The sequence below is a fragment of the Myodes glareolus genome, chromosome 17 (assembly GCF_982192425.1).
Source record: "Myodes glareolus chromosome 17, mMyoGla1.1, whole genome shotgun sequence".
Lineage (NCBI taxonomy): Eukaryota > Metazoa > Chordata > Mammalia > Rodentia > Cricetidae > Myodes > Myodes glareolus.
In genome coordinates, this window is record NC_142042.1 from 1,705,935 (window position 1) to 1,725,325 (window position 19,391).

The window sequence follows — 19,391 nt, forward strand, 5'->3', positions numbered from 1 at the left end:
TACTGAAAAAGGAAAAAAAGGGACACAGAGGGCACGTAGGAGGAAGCCCTGGTCTAAATTTGGAAGGAGACAGGACATCAAAGAGGGCTTCTGGGGAAAAGTACAGTATTGGATAAGTTCTGAAACTTGAGTCATCAATAACTCAAGAAGACTGAGACTGTCAGGGTGTGGGTGTGAGGAGAAAGAGAAGGAATCAGGCTCAGGAAGAGCCTCCCATCCACATTGCTGGAAGGGGTCTCTGTGACTGGACCCCAGAGGTGATGTAGGGAGAAGTGGCTACAGATTGCAGACAGTGCCACGTGACAGGGTCTACTGAACTGTAGACAAGGAGGAAGCATAGATGGGTTTCAATCTGATTGGACACTTGAGTTCTGTCCTTTTTCTTTTCCTCCCCCACTCAAAGATTTATTTCTTTGCGTGTATGCCTGAGTAAATTTGTGTGCCACAGAGACCAGAAGAGAATGTTGGATCTTCTGGAACTGGAGTTACAGGCACTTGTGAGCCACCAGATGAAGGTGCTGGGAACCCAGTCTGTGTCCTTTGCAAGATCTTGCAGCAAGTGTTCTTCGCGCCGGAGCTGTCTCTCCAGGGCCTCTCTTCCTGTTATAACATAGACATGATGCATGTTACAGAAATTGTTTGGATAGATTGAATTTCTGTCTGTTCACTGGGAAGTTTGGCAGCTGAGCGACTCTAATGAAAAACACTTGATTCACAAACGAAACACTGGGCCCAAGGAACTGAGGTCACAGTGAGCGTCATGGAAAACAGTGATTCTCCTCTGTTGGGGCTTCACAGGCTGCCCCACTTACCTACAGGAGGAATTCTTGGATGGGATAAAGAAAGGAGCCGCTTTGCATCTCTCTGTTGAGTGTGTCTCCTAGTTGCAGGTCAGCTCACTGTGGCCAAGGCGTGAAAGAGAGTTTGTCAGTGCAGTTGATGGAAAGGCTGGGGCGATGGACGTCAGGCATCGTGACCATCTCTCTGCAGCTGGCAGTGTTTCTCAAGTGCTGTTTCTATGAAGATGAAGGAGACAGTCTTCTCTGATACCCGTTAGCTTCATTGTGCTGAAGCAGAACTCCAACAAGATTCCCAAAGAAGGGTTCATAGGACAACCTGGTAAGGAAGCAGAGATGAGACACGGGGGAAGTGAGGGTGCAAAGTCCAGCAGAACCAACAGGCAGTGACTCTGGCTCAGTCACCAGAGGTCTAGTAGACTCACACCAGCCATTCCCCTTAGCACTGTTGAGATGACCAAGTGAAGACTGGTCATTAGAGCTGAGGCCAGATCTCTGCCCTCCCTCCTCTGCCTCCTGTCCCTTTCTAAGCTGGCTTTAGAGTCATTACCATTAGCCTGACTGGGTACAAGAGTACAAGCCTTCCTGTTTGCCCCTCCTCCTCCAGCATTGTTCTTAGAGCACACGTAAGTCTTTTTTGTTGTTTGAGACAAGGTTCCATGTTACTTAGGTTGACTTTAGAGCCCTGATTCTCCTGCCTGCACCTCCTAAGTGATGAGACTACAGGTGTCCTCCTCCATACCTGACAGAGGCACTAACTCTCCAGGGTTTAGTTACTTTACGTGAAACTGCTTAGCTTTGACGCATGCACTGTTTATCACAAATGAGTGCATCCATTACCATCTATGCTCACCCCTCCCCTCTCCTTCCCTCTTTCTCTCTCCCTCTTCTTCTGCCTCTCTCTCTCTCTTTGTGTGTGTGTGTGTTGAGGACTCAAAAGCTCATGTCTTAACTATAACAACAATAAACAAATCAACCGTACATCAGTACTGACTGTTCACTGCACCATAATCAGATCTCTGTGACTAACTAGTCTTGTCTGTGGAAGTTGGTGGCTGTGATCAAATTTCCCCACCCCCTTCCCAGTTCTTGATAACCACCAGCCAACTCCACTCTACTGCTCCGAAGGTGGCATGTTTAGACTCCCAGACGAGTGGCATCACACAGCTTTCATCTTCCTGTGTCTGGCTTTTCTCACTCGGTCTTTTTGTTGATGCCACCCCCTGCCCACACCCGTCCTCTGCTTCCTAGCCACCCTCTGCCCACACCCCTCCTCTGCTGCCTATACCTACAGCCTCCACTGCTCTGTCCTCGGTGATTCCAAGGCAAGAAGGGGTAATGACAGCAGGAAGTCAGGTCCCCAGTTCAGGAATCTGCACTAAGGAATATGAGCATCAGTGGACTTCACACACTACTTACCTTCTGTGTGTCAGGAACTTCTCTGTCTTCTCGTCTGCAAAGTACAGCCCTGCAGAGAGGAGGTTATTTCCTATACTTCAAAGATGAAATGGGTCTGTATTTTGCTTGAGGACATTATTTCTAGTAATTAGAGAAACTAAAATTGAATTTTGTTGCTAAAGTTTCTCTTTCCTTGTCCGCTGCTACATTACATTAAATGCAGACACCTGGGACCAACACTTAGTTCAGAGAAGAGACCTGAGAATGTATATTGTTGGCAAATCCTGTGATTCTTCGGATGTGCAAATTTGAGAAACACCTACAAAGCATTGTGGAACATCCTCATAACCTGTCTGGCTGCGATTCCACAGCTTCTACTTCAACTTGCCAAGTCCAGTGGAATCAATAGCAGACCATTAGCCATGCCTGGAAACCCTGGGCATTTCGCAGCTCCAACTCTCACGGTTGTTCTGCCTTTGCAGAATGCCTGCCACATGCTCCTGGCTCTAGTGAGCATTCTTTTCTTTCCCCTGAAGCTGTGGATGTCACTCACTTCCTCCTGTCCGTTTTCCCGATACGTATTCTCACTTGAAAGGTACGCTTGCTCCAGCAGGCATACCGTCTGCCTTGCTTATCTCAGTGCTTCACAGAAGCCCTTCTAGATGCAAAGGAGATGGAACATACAGGAAAACTAGGTATTTCTTATTGATGATGTAGGGCAAGGAGAAGTTGTGGGTGCTAGTCATAGACAACTGTCTTCCACACTCTTCCATAACCCTAGCAAAAAGAGTCTATTACTTTGATATTGTTGTTTGAAGTCAGCATGAGGCTCAGCAGATTCTACCTGTGGGTATTTGGTGAATAACTTAATGCTCAATGCTCCAATGTCTTTTCTGTTTTTGCAAACAGAGATATCAGTAGTCTCTCTTCCAGAGAGTTGCAGACCTAACTAAACAAGTTAGTACGACCCTACGCTTTGAACAGTGCTGGCCACATGGCCAGGATTTTGTAAGGCTTTATTTGAGTTCGTTTATTTCTCTTAACACTCTCAAAGAGAGGCTACAGGAAATAGAAAAAGTTGGGAAGCCAGAAATAATATGAATGGTGTTAAGTCACACCATGAGGTGGGACAGAGTTCTCCCTTCCCTTTTACCCCAGCTCATGTCATTCTGGGGCTTACCATCTTGATATGGTCCTATTGTAGCCACAGGTCCACTGCATGTATGTGCGGCACACCAAGCAGCCAGCCCACCCACAAACAGTTTTTAATCACTGTTGGAAATCTAGAGGCTGGAAATAACTGCAGGCAAGACAGCGATGGTTCCTCAGGTGCTGCTTATAATGCAGTAGGAAATGGCAGGATGAGAGAGAATCATCTGTTTATCTGCTAACATGCAAAACAGAAAAGTGTTTTAGTCCTAGGAACGTGTGCTGAGAAAGTGTTTGTGTTAACACAGATATTAACCCAGAAATTGATGAGGTAGAGAGGCAATTGGGTAGTAGGAAGTTCTAGAAGAATGCAGGTAGTGTGTTACAGGTGTGTCTATAATTGGGGATTTAAGCTTGTATGGTGATGTTATTGCTTTGCTAGAAGTTCTAGGCCAAGAAGAGATTAGTCAATATCCAATAAATACCACATTATGTAGACATAAGTTTCTATTCCACCTGGTCCTGCAGCCATTCAGTGACAAATAAATACACAGAGGCTTATACTAATTATAAACTGTTTGGCCTATTGCTCAGGATTATTATTAAGTAGCTCTTACAACTTACATTAACCCATAATTCTTGTCTATGTTTAGTTACGTGGCTTGGTACCTCTTTTCAATAAGGAATTGTCATCTTGCTTCCTCTGCTTCTGACTGGTGACTGACTTTCTGCCTTTCCTCCTCCCAGTCGTCCCGCCTATACTTCCTGCTGATCAATCAGCATTTTATTAAACCAGTATGAGTGACAAATCTTTACAGTGTACAACATTATTCCACAGCAACAACACATGGTGGAGAAGCTCTAATTTCTCAGGCATATCAGTACTGACAATGGCGCAGAGAACTTTGTTACTTAGTATCACTAGAAACATAATAATCCATAATTCATTCACAACTGAATATTGATAATATTTCTTCTTTATGAGATTCAAAACATTGAAATTTTCACTACTTGAAAAATGAGAGAAAAAAATGAGTTTTAATCTTCAGGACTAGAATTGACTTAACATGAAGCAAGAATTTTACTGTTTCCTCATTGACGACTTGCATCTTAACGGTATCAAGTCCTCTGACCAAAACAACCCATTTTCTCAGCTGTGTGGCTGATCAGTGCCATACAGTGCATTTCTTCCCTGAACTGTATCCTTTCAAGGGAAAAAATCACCTGCATATTAAATCATGTAATGACACGTGACAGGATGTATAAGTCAGGTTAGACTCCAGGAGATCAAGGAGCCGTTAGTGCCATGAGTAGAGAGTCTCTTCCATATTAGGCCATTAGGTTGACATGAAGACCAGAGGTGTCTCCCAGTATCGCATGTGTAACATCTTAGGCTGGGTTATTGGTACGACTTTATAATGGCTTTGTACATTTGAATTATTTTTTGGACAAATTTCTTTAGTATGTGAAGTTTACAGTTCACTTCCTAGTGGCCCCTTAGGTCTTCTCCAGGCTGGGTGTCCCTATTTTCATTGGTCTGAATATTAGACTGTATCACCATTCTTAGTTGCTCAGAGACTATCAAAAATAACTTTCAAAATTTTAATTTCAAGGATATAAATATAAGTATGGGAAAGATAGCTCAATCAGTGAAGTACTTGCAAGGACCCAAGTTAGATCCCCCAGACCCACACTAAAAAAGTCACATTTGACCAGCCAGCCTAACCTACTTGGTGAGTTCCAGCCAGTGAGAGACCTGGTGTGGTATAGTTTGAATGTAATTGGCCTCATAAGCTCATAGGGAATGACGTATAGGTAAGTATGGCTTTGTTGGAATGGGTGTGACATTGTTAGAGGAAGTGTGTCACGACTGTGGATGTAGGCTTTGAGATCTTATATATGCTCAAGCCCTGCCCAGTATCTCAGATCACTTCCTGTTGCCTGTAGGGTCAAGATGTAGCTCCTTCTCCACTCTCAGCTACCTCTCTAGCACAATGTCTGCCTTCCTGCTGCCATGTCCTGCCATGATGATAATGTACTAAACCTCTGAAACTGTAAGCCACCCAGTTAAATGTTTTCCTTTATAAGAGCTACTGTGATCATGGTGTCTCCACAGCAATAGGAGCCATAACTCAGACACATAGTCACCCAAGAATGACATCAGAAGTAATTCTGTGGTCTCCAGACCAGCAGAGCTCTGTGGACTCAGTGGTTTAAAACTAAGAGCACATGAAATTGGGAGGAAATAGTGGTGGGAATAGGGGAGGAACAAAAGGGGACAGAGTCGGGTGGGCTTGATCAAGGCACAGTCTATGCATGCATGAAAGTATCAAACAATAAAAGTATCTACGTAAACATACTATTTGAAAGCAGAGAATAAATTGAATGTGTTTTTTCACTGTGGGTAACACAGGGTTCTCTTTGGCTCATAGCGTGATGACGCAGGCTGTGATGGTGCTGGAAGCATGCTTGAGGGAAAGGTGAGGTGGGGGGTCACATCAGCAAGCAGAGACGGTGCTGGGCACTCACCTCATTCTCTTTGTTCCCAGTTCATTCACTCAAATTTCAGTTCATGTGACGGAGAAACAGTGGAATTAAAATGCTGCTGTAGTGTCTACATAGCACAAGAGCAGGGAAGAGTGGAAGACTAAGGGGACAATAAGAATATAAAACTCAGGAAATAAGCAGTACAATGTCAGACATAAAATCCTCACCTATGGTTGGGCAGTGGAAGTGGTGTCTTACATAGCAGCACTTAGGAGAAAAAGGCAGGTAGATCTCTGAGTTTGAGGCCAGCCTGCTTTACAGAGCTGTTGTGGGATATTTGTAGATTGTGTGAAGATGTGTTGCTGTGATTGGTGTAATAAAAAATTGAATGGCCAATAGCTAGGCAGGAGAAGAGAGGCGGGATTTCTGGGGAAAGAGAGGAGGAAGAGAAGGAATCTAGGTGCACGGGAGACACCAGTCAGAAGAAACAAGGAACTAGGAAGTGCAGGATGGAAGAGAGGTATCACCACATGACAGAATGTAGATTAATATACATTGGGTTAATTTAAATTATGAGCCAGTTCAGACAAGCCTAAGCTAAAGGCCAAGCTTTAAAAATTAATAATTTATCTCTGTGTCATTATGTGTGATCTGGTGGTCCCGGCAAGAAAGCACTACAACACAGAGCAAGTTCCAGGACAGCCAGGGCTACACAGAGAACCCCTCTCTCGAAAATCAGCCCCCCCAAAACCTTAAAAAGCAAAAGCCCCTCAAATATCAATAATCATGTATCAGCAATTAGATGTAGAAAAATTAATTGCCCCATTCAAAAGTAAAAACTGGCTAAATTGAACTTAAAAGCCACAGTCAGAAAAACTAATCATATTTAGAGAAAGCATAGACCAACTTTCTGATCAACATGAAAATGCATTAAAACATTTGCCAGCCCTTCTTGAGTTTCTGCCTTGGTTTCTTTCGGTGACTGACTGTTGTTGCCTTGAAAGTGTATGGTGAAATAAACCCTTTCCTCCCAAAAACATTTGCAACATAAATTCTACAGAATTTGAAAATGTGCTGCCCAATAAGCAAGAGATGTATTAGTGAAATCAGGGGCTCAGAACTGCAGCTGTGAGACAAGAGCCCCTAAAACTATAGCAATCTATAAAGGGTATATAACAAAGCTGAGCATTATATGACTCTTTCATAGTGGGAACTAGAAGGAAGTTTTCTTTGAAAGGTTAAAAAAACACCATTGCATCATCTCTGCCGTTGTGCACACCTGCTTCACACCTGCATGTCTGTAGCACTCGTACTTGGTGCTGAAGATGCAGAAGTGAAAATTATGACATCATTCTGTATGAAAGCCTGGCAGTGACTGTCTAAACCCCTCTCAGCATTTGTTCATATTTAGAGGCCTTCTCACTAAAGTTGAAAACAGAGATGCCAGGACCTGGTCTTCAAAGGACTGTTATGTACAAGAGAAAGGCTTGATTTGATTAAGGGGATCCTTCCTCTCAGATTTATGTGGTACACAAATATAGCTTACATATGTTGTGGTTAACTTAATTGTCCACATCTTGGTACCATTGCTCTCCTGCCACTGGGTTTAATTACATTACATTATGACAGTAATTAACAGAGCCAAACATCATTACACCATTAATTGGTTTTATGAGCCTTTTGCTAAGAGCTCTTGTATTTAATACAAGCTCTCACCACCGTGAGCAGTTTCTCCAGAGGATTTCTCTCAGTCCCTCTGTTGTTAGGTACATGGTGGCAGTTTGCTTGGAATTCGAGCTTTGGATGACAACAGCCAGTACCATTCATGACACCATTTTCATTAGTCCTGTTTAATTGCTCTGTCTCAATAGGGTTCTTAAAGATTGAGGGCACCCCTGCCCAGTTCATTCCCACTGATGACTGTGTGTGGTTAACATAGAAGCAGTTGCGTTCATAAGACTCCCAGGGTTGCACTGAGCATTGATTTTGCTGACAGAGGGATGGGAGTGGAAATACACGGGAGGGACGACATCTAGGACTACAACCCAGCCCTGTACAGTGCACATCTTTCAGCAAAGCCCTTTCAACGGTGTGCTTGTATTTTGGGACGTGTTTTGCCCTCTCCGTCTATGGCCATACTTGAAAGCTCTGCTACTACGAAGCTCTGCAATTTCTCAAAGGATGTATAAGCCATATTGTGAGATACTACTTCTCCACAGGGACTGGTTTGCCTCTGTGGTGTCATTGAAATCTCAAAGCTACCATGGACACCAGCTCTGTGATGGTTACTATCAGTTATCAACTTGGCAGAATCTGGAATCACCTAGGAGACAGAGAGAGTGTCTGTCAGGGAGTTCTAAATCAGGTTAGTCGAGATGAGACACACACCCTCAATGTGGGCAGCGTCATGCCATGGCCCCAGTTAGTTGAGCACATTTATCTCTCTCTGCTACTTGATCGTGGATAGAACGTAACTGTTGTCCGAGACTGCTCGTTCATTTCCGGCTGCCCAGACCCGAAATAACCACACAGAAACTATTAATTAAAACACTGCTTGGCATTGTTTATGCTGGAAATCTGTGCCACGCCTTCTACTGGAAGCCTATATAAGGACCTGGACAAAGCTTTGCTCTTTGCTTGCCATGCTTTGCTAACAAGACAATTCCTTCATTGGCGCTAGAGCCTACTTCTTTGGGACTCTGTTGTATACTGAAGACCAGCTGAGACATCCAACCTCACCTCACGGACTGAACAAGGGCTGGATTCTTAGGCTTCCTGTCCATATCCAGCCATTGCTGATTTAGCTGGACGGCACCTTGTAAGTCATTCTAATAAATTCCCTTTCAATATAGGCTGAGCCATTGTATAGGTTCTGCCATTGCAGATAATGCTGGCTAATAACAACAATTAATTCCCAGACAATTTTACAGTGTCTGTAGCATCTTGAGATGCTAATTCACAACAGCTGTCTGCACATTGCCAGAATTCGACTAGACAAAGAGGTCTAAATCATGTTATCCTTGTTTTTATGGAGATTGTTAGTACTTTAACCTATCATGCTGAGCATTATATTACATCACTATTGGAGGGAGGTCACCTGTTGGTTCCCAGCGCCCGGCTAGCTTAGACCCAAATTAATCATACAGAAACTATATTTATTAAATCACTGCTTGGCCCATTAGCTCTAGCTTCTTATTGGCTAACTCTTATATTAATTTAACCCATTTCTATTAATCTGTGTATTGTCACATGGCTGTGGCTTACCAGCTAAAGTTCTGCCATCTGGTCTCTGGAGACTCCATGGCTTCTCTCTGACTCCACCCTTCTTTTTCCCAGCATACAGCCTAGCTTTCCCCACTTAATTCTGTTATTCACTGCCATAGGCTCAAAACGGTTTTTTATTCACTAACCAATAAAAGCAACACAGAGACAGAAGGACCTCCCACACCACATCACCAATTTCAAAAGCCCTATTTGAACAGTATAGCATCTAATTAATCCAATAATAAAATATTCGTGCCTCATGGAAATGTAAAAAAACCACTGCTTGGCCTATTAGCTTATACATATTTCTATCTAGCTCTTATACCTTAAATTAACCCATTTCTATTAATTTCTATTAATCTGTGCATCGCCACATGGTTGTGGCCTACAGTAAGATTCCAACAGGCTTCTGGTGTCTGTTTCCTGCAGTGGGTACATGACTTCTTCCTGGCTCTGCCTTCTTTCCTCTTCTATCTGCTTGGAATTCCCTCTTTTCCCTATTCTGCGCTGTCATTGGTCCAAGGAAGCTTCTTTATTAACCAATGGTATTCACAGCATACAGAGGGGAATCCCGCATCACGTAACCAACCTTCAAACTATGAGACAAACAGTTCCTTAACTTATTCTTATGAAGTGTTTTGTCTCAAAAACAAGAAAAGAAATAGTCTCTATCATCACAATTTCAGGTATAAGAATACTGATAAGAAATACTTTGCTTTCTGACCTGACTTTCTAGCGCTGATTTCCTAAGGAGGGATACCTTGCTCAGCCTAGATGTAGGTCAGAGGGCCTTGGCCCTGCCTCAGTGTGCTGTAACAGACTTTGTTGACTCCCCATGGGAGACCTCACCCTCTCTGAGGAGTGGATGAGGGTGGGATGGGGGATAGGAGGAGGGAATGGAAGGAGGGGAAGAAGAGGGAACTGGGATTGGTATGTAAAATAAAAAATACTGTTTAAAAAATAAGAAGCTTTCTGGAAAAGGACACATCTGTTATTAACTTTTGAGAGGTTGTAACTTGATCATTCTGTCTCATGTACAAGTATTGAGTCAAGCTGGAATGCAGAGCAGAGCTGGGGTGTGTGTAGCAGAGGAACAGCTCTGTGTCTGTAGTTTGGAATCTGCAGGAGTGTAAGAAGTCAGTGGTAGCCAGTGAAGCCAGGTATCTGAAACAGGTGCTTGCTTCTTGTGAAATTCACTAAACTCCGATGCGGCATCGCTGAGATGCTCCTCTCAGCTTTCTTCTCTCTCCTATGAAGAGCGCCGTTGTCCAGTTCACATGATGATATTAGAAGAGGAGCCCCAGGCATCTCCCCAGGCTGTCTCACCCTATCCACTGTCCTTCGGGCAGGGTTTGCCATGGATCTACTCATAAAAGTCTCTAATGACTGTATTTCTTATTTTTTCAGTCCTTTATTTCAGAGTATTTTTATGTTTACACAAGAGTTACTAATGCAGTGTACAAGCTCCATGTAAACCCTGCCTCCACCATCCTCTAACTTCAGAGTCCTTATGACTGCAGTGTTTATTGAAAGAGAGATTGCTATTGATAGAGTGGGCTAGTATCAACTGATTCCAGATTTAATTCAGATTGTGCTTCCTTTTCTATCTTTCTTCTTCACTTCCAGGATTGGTTCAGGATTTTATGTCATACTTAGCCAAACAAGACAGTTTTCAGCCAGGCAGTGGTGTCTCATGTCTTTGATCTCAACACTCAGGAGACAGAGGCAGGCAGATCTCTGTGAGTTGGAGGCCAGCCTGATCTACAGGGTGAGTTCCAGGACAGCTAGGTCCTTTTCTCAAAGAATGCTGTCTTGAAAAACAAAACAAAACAAAACAACACAACAACAACAAAAACAAAAGAAGAAGAAGAAGAAGATGAAGAAGAAGAAGAAGAAGAAGAAGAAGAAGAAGAAGAAGAAGAAGAAGAAGAAGAAAAAGAAGAAGAGCCAGTTTTTGATATTGAGTGATAGTCACTGAAAAAAATAGGCAAGGATTGGTGAGATGGTTCAGTGGTTTAGGGCATTATCTGTTCCTGCCCGGGATCTGGGTTGATTCTCAGCACCCATAGAATGGCTCATAACCATCTGTAACTCCAGTTCCAGGGAATCCTATGGCCTCTTTTGGCCTTCTTTGGCACTACACAATGTGGTGCAGACACACATGCAAATAAAACACCATACACATAATAATAAAAGAAAAAATGGACAAGCCTTATATAGTATTCCTATGGAGGACAAAGTTCCTTGTGGAAGTATGGACATTCTCAGAATCAAAATGGAGTTCTCATATAAGCTAACACCACAGACACCCAGGGATGAGAGTGATAAAGGGCAGCCCCCTGCATCATCACCTGATGGAACCTGTTCTAGACCTGCGGAGGCCACGACTCCCGGGGGTTCGAGGACAGCCCAGCGACTTTCTCTTCAGCCTCACACTGATACCGCTGCAGTTCAGGATTGTTGTTTCCCCTTCCGTTTGTCTTTAAAACATCTCCGAACATTCCTCTGAGTAAGAACGCAGTTGACTATGACACACAGGTGTCTGCATTCCCAAATATTTGCCGTCAGCATTAGTATTGTAATTTAAGTTGGCATGCAAATTATGGAGCCAACTTAAATTACAGTCAGAATTCCACAGACAGGAAATCCCCAGTGCTCTCTCCAGGACAGCAGCTGTCCACCTGTGGGCTGAGACCCCTTTGGGGGTGGATGACCCTTTCACAGGGGTCTCATGTCAGATATTCTGCGTGTCAGATATTCACATCACAATTCATAATAGAACAAAACTACAGCTGTAAAGTAGCGGTGAAAATAATTTTGTGGTTGGGGTCAGCACGACATAGAAGCGGCACTGAAGGGATGCAGTGTCAGGAAGGTTGAGAACCACTGCTCTAGGAAGAAGCAAGGTGGGAATGTCAGCCTTCTTTACTGCCCTCTTTCTGCCCCTGAATGGTGAGACTGAAGAGGTGAGCATCTACTGTTGTGCAAGGTGTCAACCCCTGCTCCAGGGACCTCTCTGCCTGCTGTAGCCTGGGTGGGGGGCAGCTCCAGGTGCTCCCCAGCAAGGAAGGCATGCATCAGTTTACCTCAGGGACTACCAAGTAGAACAACTTCTTTTCTCTTTCTTTCTTTCTTTCTTTCTTTCTTTCTTTCTTTCTTTCTTTCTTTCTTTCCTTCCTTCCTTCCTTCCTTCCTTCCTTCCTTCCTTCATTCCCTTCCTTCCTTCTTCCTTCCTTCCTTCCTTCCTTCCTTCCTTCCTTCCTTCCTTCCTTCCTTTCTTCCTTCCTTTCTTTCTTTCTCTCTTAACATAAACATGCCAATATCTAAAAAAGGCTACAGTCTTTAACCTCTGTGCTATTTATTGTTCGAGTTAAATCACAGAGGCCTACTTAGCGGTTGCACAGTCTGCACAAAGGGCTTATTAAGGTTGTCCTCAGCCCCTGTTGCCTTATCAGCACAGAGGATCAGAAAGAGCTGTATCAGCAGGACTTTTCCCTGCTGTGAAAACCCAAGAGAAGCAATGGAGGAGGAAAGATTTATGTTCGTTGCAGAGAGTTCAGTCCAGGGTTAGAGGGGTCCTGCTGTTTTGCGTCTGAGGTGAGAAGAAACATTACCTGGTAGAAATGCATGGAGGAGGAGGGTGCCTATCTCATGGCACCCAGGAATGGGAGGAGGTGAGAGGGAAGGGGAGCTAGTGCAGGGCATACAGGATGTATCTCTTCAGAACATACCCAACTTCCTCCACCTGGGTCTACTGCCTAACAAAGTCATCAAATTATGATCGATCAGAGGACTAACTCACTGATTAAGTAAAAGGACCAAGTCTTCTGTATATGAGACTTTGTGGGGGTGGTTTATATTGAAACCATAACAATTTCTAGAGAGAGAGAGACTCTATGTAACCCTGGCTGTCTTGGAACTATGTAGGACAAACTGGCCTCAAACTCTCAGAGATTTATTTGCCTGCCTCTGCTTCCCAAGTGCCGAGTTTAAAGGCATGCACCACCAACATCACACCCAGCTTGAAATTTATTTCTTTTAAAGGGCATAATTATGAAGTCTTTGGGTCTTGACTTTATAGGGAGACTCTGTCTCAAAAACAAAAGAAAGGAAGGAAAGAAAAGTAAGGGAAGACACTCTGTTCAGTTTTGCTAATACCATGCTAACTATATAATTAAAATCTGCATCCAATCTAGTGACTGTGCATGCATCGAAGTGCAGACAGGTGTACACGTGCATGCATTGTGCATGAATATTCTAATGCAGTATAAATATAAATATATGTGTGTGTGTGCGCGTACCTATACAGTTTTCGCTACATGACGATGTATTGCTCACTGGTGGCCCATATTATGTGGTGGTAGCTCCGTAGACTACATAATGCCTTGTGATATTATAGCTTTCTTAGTTTGTGTAAGTGTCCTTTGTTCATGATGTTTGTGTAAGTGTCCTTTGTTCATGATGTTTGTGTAAGTGTCCTTTGTTCATGATGTCTGTGCAGTGGAAAACCCAGTGGTAAATTTCTTGCCTTGTATACAAATTTCTAAGTGACATGTGACTGCCCATATGTATAGATACCTATATATAGATCTACATGTATGTGCACATGCATGCAGACACAGACACAGACGCAGACACACACACACACACACACACACACACACACACCCCTTCTAGTATTGTGAAGCCCTATCCTCAGAACAATCTATCATATGTCTTATAAAGCCTTCAGGAGTGAGCCTAGGGATTGTTGGCACTTCCTCAGAGAAGGCAGACCCTCACCTGAGAGTTCAGCCAACTGTCCCAGCCATCTGTATGCACTTCTGCCCTAACTGCACACGCAGGAGTGTCTGGGGAGGGACCAGAACACGTGCTGGAGAAGGTTAGCTGATGGGCCTTATCTATATAGCTGCTGGGCGCAGACTTTCAGCTGGGAGACTCCACCTGCCGGTTTGGTTTTGTGGAGTCCTGGCAGGAAGCACTGGGTATGAAGTTCCTGTTCCAGGTAATGGGGCTACACCTTCAAGGCTGTTGATGGCTGAGAAGTGGTCATCAGGCAGGGGCAGCGCCTCACCTCCGGGCTACGATGAGGTATGTCCGGCTGTCAGTTCAGCCGCTTTGTCCTCTCTGTCTGAGCCCTGTCAAGCTCTGGGGGTGGCTCAGCCCTGTGAGCAACACAAGCTGATTTTCTAAGGGAGGAAAAATTGCTTCCTGATGCATCATCGTGGTGGAGGAGTAGTTCTTAGTCAGCACAGCTTCCCTAGGCTGGCAAGAGCTACCATAAAAAGGAGTAATTTGAGTTTTGTAAGAAAAGCTTACCCCGTCGCTCAGCTCTGTGGAGACCGTTGACCCTTTCATCCCCACACGTTTGCTGTTGCTGGGCCGAGACTGTGGGTGTCTCTTGTCTTGGTTTGTACTGTTCAGTGCTAAGCACCACCAGCCTGAAGTTTGCACTTCTTCTCCCCTTTCTTAAAGAAACAAAAGTTAGCTTGGCTTCGTAATTTAAAAATTCATGAATAACTCATAGTTTCATGGATAAACCATAATCCATGAAGCTTCAACCAGGATTTGCTTAAAATTATGTGAGTACATTTAAATATTATACAGAACTCCGAAAAATGTGTACAAATTTGTTTGAGAACTACACTATTCTCCCCTGTCTTGGATGTGCCAAGAGAAAGTTCAATCCTTTCCCCTTATTCTAGTCTAGCTGTAAACCCTTCCTAACCTTGGGCAGGAATCAGGGAATAGAACATTAGGGGCTGCTGCAGAGCAAATAGCAACCCGTTGTAAAACCAGAGCCTGCATCTGAAATACAACCAGGAACCCGACAGGCATCTTGTTTTAATGGCTCTGCCTGTGTTCAGTTTCTGAAGTCACCTGATGGCAGGCCCAGGGTTATTCCTTCCTCACCATGATGAATGCACCTCCCCTTAGCAAACTGCAAAGAGAAAAGAAGAATATTGAACAGGGACAGATGCCAGGAGCCCCATTTATAATCTATTAACAGAGGAACATTTGACCACGATCCATAACCTTCTAAGTAATAAAAGCATTATGACTAATTCATCATAAACACAAGCAGGGCTAGATTTGGATAAAAATTCACTCACAGATTCTAGGAGCAAAGGGAAACACCTGGCCAACCGAGCCTGCGCTACTCACAACCTGATGTCCTGACACATCAGTGAACTTAAAGGATAGGTTCATTCTAATGATAAAACTGCTCTCTGATGGCCCAGTAGAGGGTACAGACACTTTGGGGCAGGCCTAATGATGCGAACTTGATGCCCAGATCTCACAAGTTGGTGGGAGAGAACCTTCTTACAGTTGGCATCTGAATTTACTCCCATGCCATTGCATGCAAGTGCCTGAATGCACACATAAGCACACTAAATAAAAAATAACTTCAAATATATTCTGCTCTGTGTTATTTCCGAATGTTCCTTAGAATCACCTACTTGCAGTTTGAGAACACATTGTTCAACTTTTATAAACCCATTTACACGCTCTGTGAAGCTACTGGGTTGGAAGTTACTGGGTTAGAAGTTACTGTCCTTCAAAGTTCCTTGTAGCACTAACCACCCAGTCCAGTTCTTACTCGGGACGCAGAAGTCGTAAGAGTCAGGAGGCACCAGTCTCACAACAAACAGTCTGTTAAGTACATGTGCCAGGCTTGATCAGTCATCATAAATACAGGATGGAAAGGGTCCAGAGAGAGGGAGGAAGGTAAGAGTAGGGACAAAGGAGGAAAATCCCTAGCTGAGCTTTAGTACACAGAATAGGATTGTGTCTGATAAAGAGGTTTCTACAAAGGCAGACCATGTTTACTATGGGAGCTGTTTGTGTGTCAGTGCTTCAGAAGTGGAGATGCTCGGTCTAGAGGTTGGAACGGTGATTAAGGAGGGACGAGTGGTTAGAGATGCAAATTTGGAAAATTGAAAGTCTCATGCAGCAGGCTACCTGGTTCTCGGGCTGTAATGATCGAGAGTAGGAAGGGAAATAGTTATTAAGACAGACATGGAACTAGCATAGAGGAAATAGAGACAGAGAAAGAGACCAAGATAAGGGTAGAGAATGTGTTGGATCACTAGAGAGAGACACAGAATAGAGATAGAGAGTAGAGACAGAGTTAGATACAGGAGTGACAAAGACACAAAGATAGAAGAGGGAGGAGAAGAGGGAGGGAGAAGATAGAAATCACAGAAGATTATTTAAGAACCCAATGTATAATAAATACACAGGGATCATTAGCTAGCGATCTCACAGTTCATTAAGAAATTCATATGTAATCTAAGAAAGAAATCATCAAATTTTAAGACGGCTGGGCCCTGAAGAAAACCAGATGATTATTGATAGATAGGACTTGGAAAGTTTCCAGGTCAACATTTTAGTCCAGAAAATGCAAAATAAATAATGAAACATCATTTCACATGATCAAGGGAATCTAAATATCATCAGGATCCACATGGATGCACATGGTTACATATGGGTGTAAGAGTCTCATGCCCTCTCTTGCAGAATTCCAGCCCTGAATGTATCTGTTAGAGAAATAGCTAGACAGGCATGAGCAAGCACAGAGTGGATTTGATTTTTCATTTTTCAATCCTGTTTATTTTGGTAAAATGGAAATTATTTTCCTTATCAGCAGATGGTTGAAGAAGGTTATCATACTTTCTCCATATCCTTATAGCTGTTCAAAACCAGTTCAGCGTTTAGATGACACTTGAGGAGAACAAGGTGACAAACCACAGGTACAATATGAAAATACATGCAAGTACTACGAACTTAAAACAGCAAGAAATAGATTAGTAGACACATATTGCGCTGTTTTCCTTGTCAACTTGTCATAAATTAGAGTTATATGGGAAGAGAAATCTCAATTGAGAAAATGTCTCTCTAAGATCACCTGTAGGTAAATCTATAGGACAATTTCTTGATTAGATATTGATGGGAATGGGTCAAGCTTCCTGAGGTGGTGCCACCCTGGACTGGTCGTCCTGGATCGTATAAGAAGTTAGGCTGAGCGAACTGTGGGAAGCAAGCCAGTAAGCAACATTCTCCCATAGCTCTGCATTACTTCCTACCTTGAGTTCCTGCCCTGGCTTGCCTCAGGGATGGAGTGAGACTTGAGAATTGTAAGATGAAATAAACCCTTTTCTCCTCAAGTTGCTTTTGGTTGTGGTGTTTTATAGAGCAAAGGAACATAACACACATACACACGTGTTAAAAGTAGAAAACATGCATGAAAATGAAGTGTGTCAACACCTATAGGAGGAGGAGTAGAGAGGAAGAGGTGGGGACCTGGGCTGTGTCTGTTTTTCCTTTTCCTTCATATAGGGTATGAATGAATGATGTGGTCTTGACAGCAAAATAGGTTTTTAATTCTCTAAAAGTTCCTCCTGAAAAATAGACCAAACAGAATGGCAAATGGGACATTTACTGGAGGTAAATGAAACCAGAAGGGAGTCTTCATCCACTTCAGATGATGGTCAGGATGTTTAGCCCCTAGAGAAGGAGCATTGAGGACTGTTTGTGCACTGTGTGAAGATGTGTCACTGTAACTGGTTTAATAAAGAGCTAAATGGCCAATAGCTAAGCAGGAGAGATACATGGGACTTCCAGGGAGAGGAGGGCGGGGGGAATCTAGGCGTGTGGATTATACCGGGGACGTGCCTGGAGACTCTGAAGAAGTCAGACAAATGGAACAAAGCGGAGGTAATTGAGTCACATGGCAGAATGTAGACTAATAGATACAGGTTAAATTAAGTTACAAGGGCTAGTGGGACAAGCCTAAGCTAATGGCCAAGTTTTCATAATTAATAAGAAGTCTCCATGTCGATATTTGGGGGCTGGTGATCCAAAGATAGTCTGGCAAGAAAGCTTGCTACACAGAAGAATAAAATTAAGTTGATTGATAGAATGGTGAGAAATTAATGGGACTATCAGTAGAACCCACAATCCCAGAAGACAAAAATAGTACAATAGACATCTATTCTTACTCTAGATGGAAGCCAGAGAAATATTCCTGAGAAGATTCAGGAGGAGGGAGAGTCCACTACAGCTGCAGAGATGTGGGAAAGCCTACATGAAGACCTGAAAAGAGTGGGCAGGATTGTAAAGAAATTTCAGCTTAGAAGTCAGTGACAGTAAATTAAACCACCAGCCAATTTGCATTTAAGATTAAATTATCAGTAAACAACTAGTAAATAAAAAATGTAAAATGTATGTTATCTTATAGGCAACCTAGCCTAACCTCTGTAGGGCAATGGGTATGGGGAACAGGACCCTTGTCTAACTTTCCTTTCTGAAGCATCTTGGCAAATGGAGAAGACCCCTCAAGGGTGGGAAGTGAAGGCAAAAGTGTTTTTGCAGCCTTGGTTAATTTTTCTATTCATCAGGAGAAAAAGAGTTAAGTCTGAGGCTTTCCACAGAACCAGTGAATTAATTTCCAAAATTTCTACTTAGGTTCCTTATTTTCCTGTGTGAGCTAGTAAGAACATGCTTGTTTGCTGGACTTTAAATATCACCTAAAATACTTAAAACGCCTATATTTTTTCACAACTGTAATTTGTATCTGCCAAATAGGCTATGAACAGAGTTGCTGCAAATGGACACATATCCCACCCCATCCAGTACACACAAACAGTGCCCTGTGGAAGACCATATCTCTGCTACTTTGTTAAACATCAAGCATCTGTAAAAACTCAATACAGTGAACGATCAAGAAGAACTGGTATGTTTTTCTGAGCTGACTCTGAACTCTGTAGCCTTAAAAGATTCAGTTAATCACTTTGGAGTGTTACCAGAGTAGTGAGGTCAAAGCCCAAGTCCTGGTAGGTCTGAAAAACTAAGCTTGGCTGTTATGATTAAAAAAAAAAAAAAAAAGTGGGAGAGAGAAACATACCATACAACAGGACTCCATGGGAGGTTTACTGGAAGAAGAGAAAGAAGAGGCAGAAATGGGGCAGAGGGGGAACAGAGAGAGCTGGGTAGAGAAAGGGGTAGAGAACTGGTTCCTGGGGACAAGAGAGAGAGAGAGAGAGAGAAAGAGAGAGAGAGAGAGAGAGAGGAGGTGAGGAGCAAGGCCCACCTTTTAAAGGGGAACATAGCAAATGCTCTCAGTGGCTGTAACTGAGGATATGTCTTGTCAGGCAGGACCCCAAGGGCAGCCAGCACAGATGCCTAAATAAATACTAACATTGGCTCCCCCTCCTCAATACATCAATTCAAGAGAAAACTGATAAATAGTGAGAAGCTGAGAAAGGAGATTTATTCAATAGTCTCATTCGTAAG

At 43.2% G+C, this 19,391-nt stretch overlaps 1 long non-coding RNA gene across 1 annotated transcript; it reads right to left on the bottom strand.

Annotated features, from left to right (window-relative positions):
* Window positions 1–369: 369 nt before the first annotated feature.
* On the bottom strand, window positions 370–1,115 carry LOC125412747 (uncharacterized). The gene is made up of 2 exons (XR_007235684.3): window positions 813–1,115; window positions 370–600 (listed from the first exon to the last, which is right to left on the bottom strand). It is a non-coding gene; the product is annotated as an uncharacterized LOC125412747 (long non-coding RNA).
* Window positions 1,116–19,391: the final 18,276 nt, after the last annotated feature.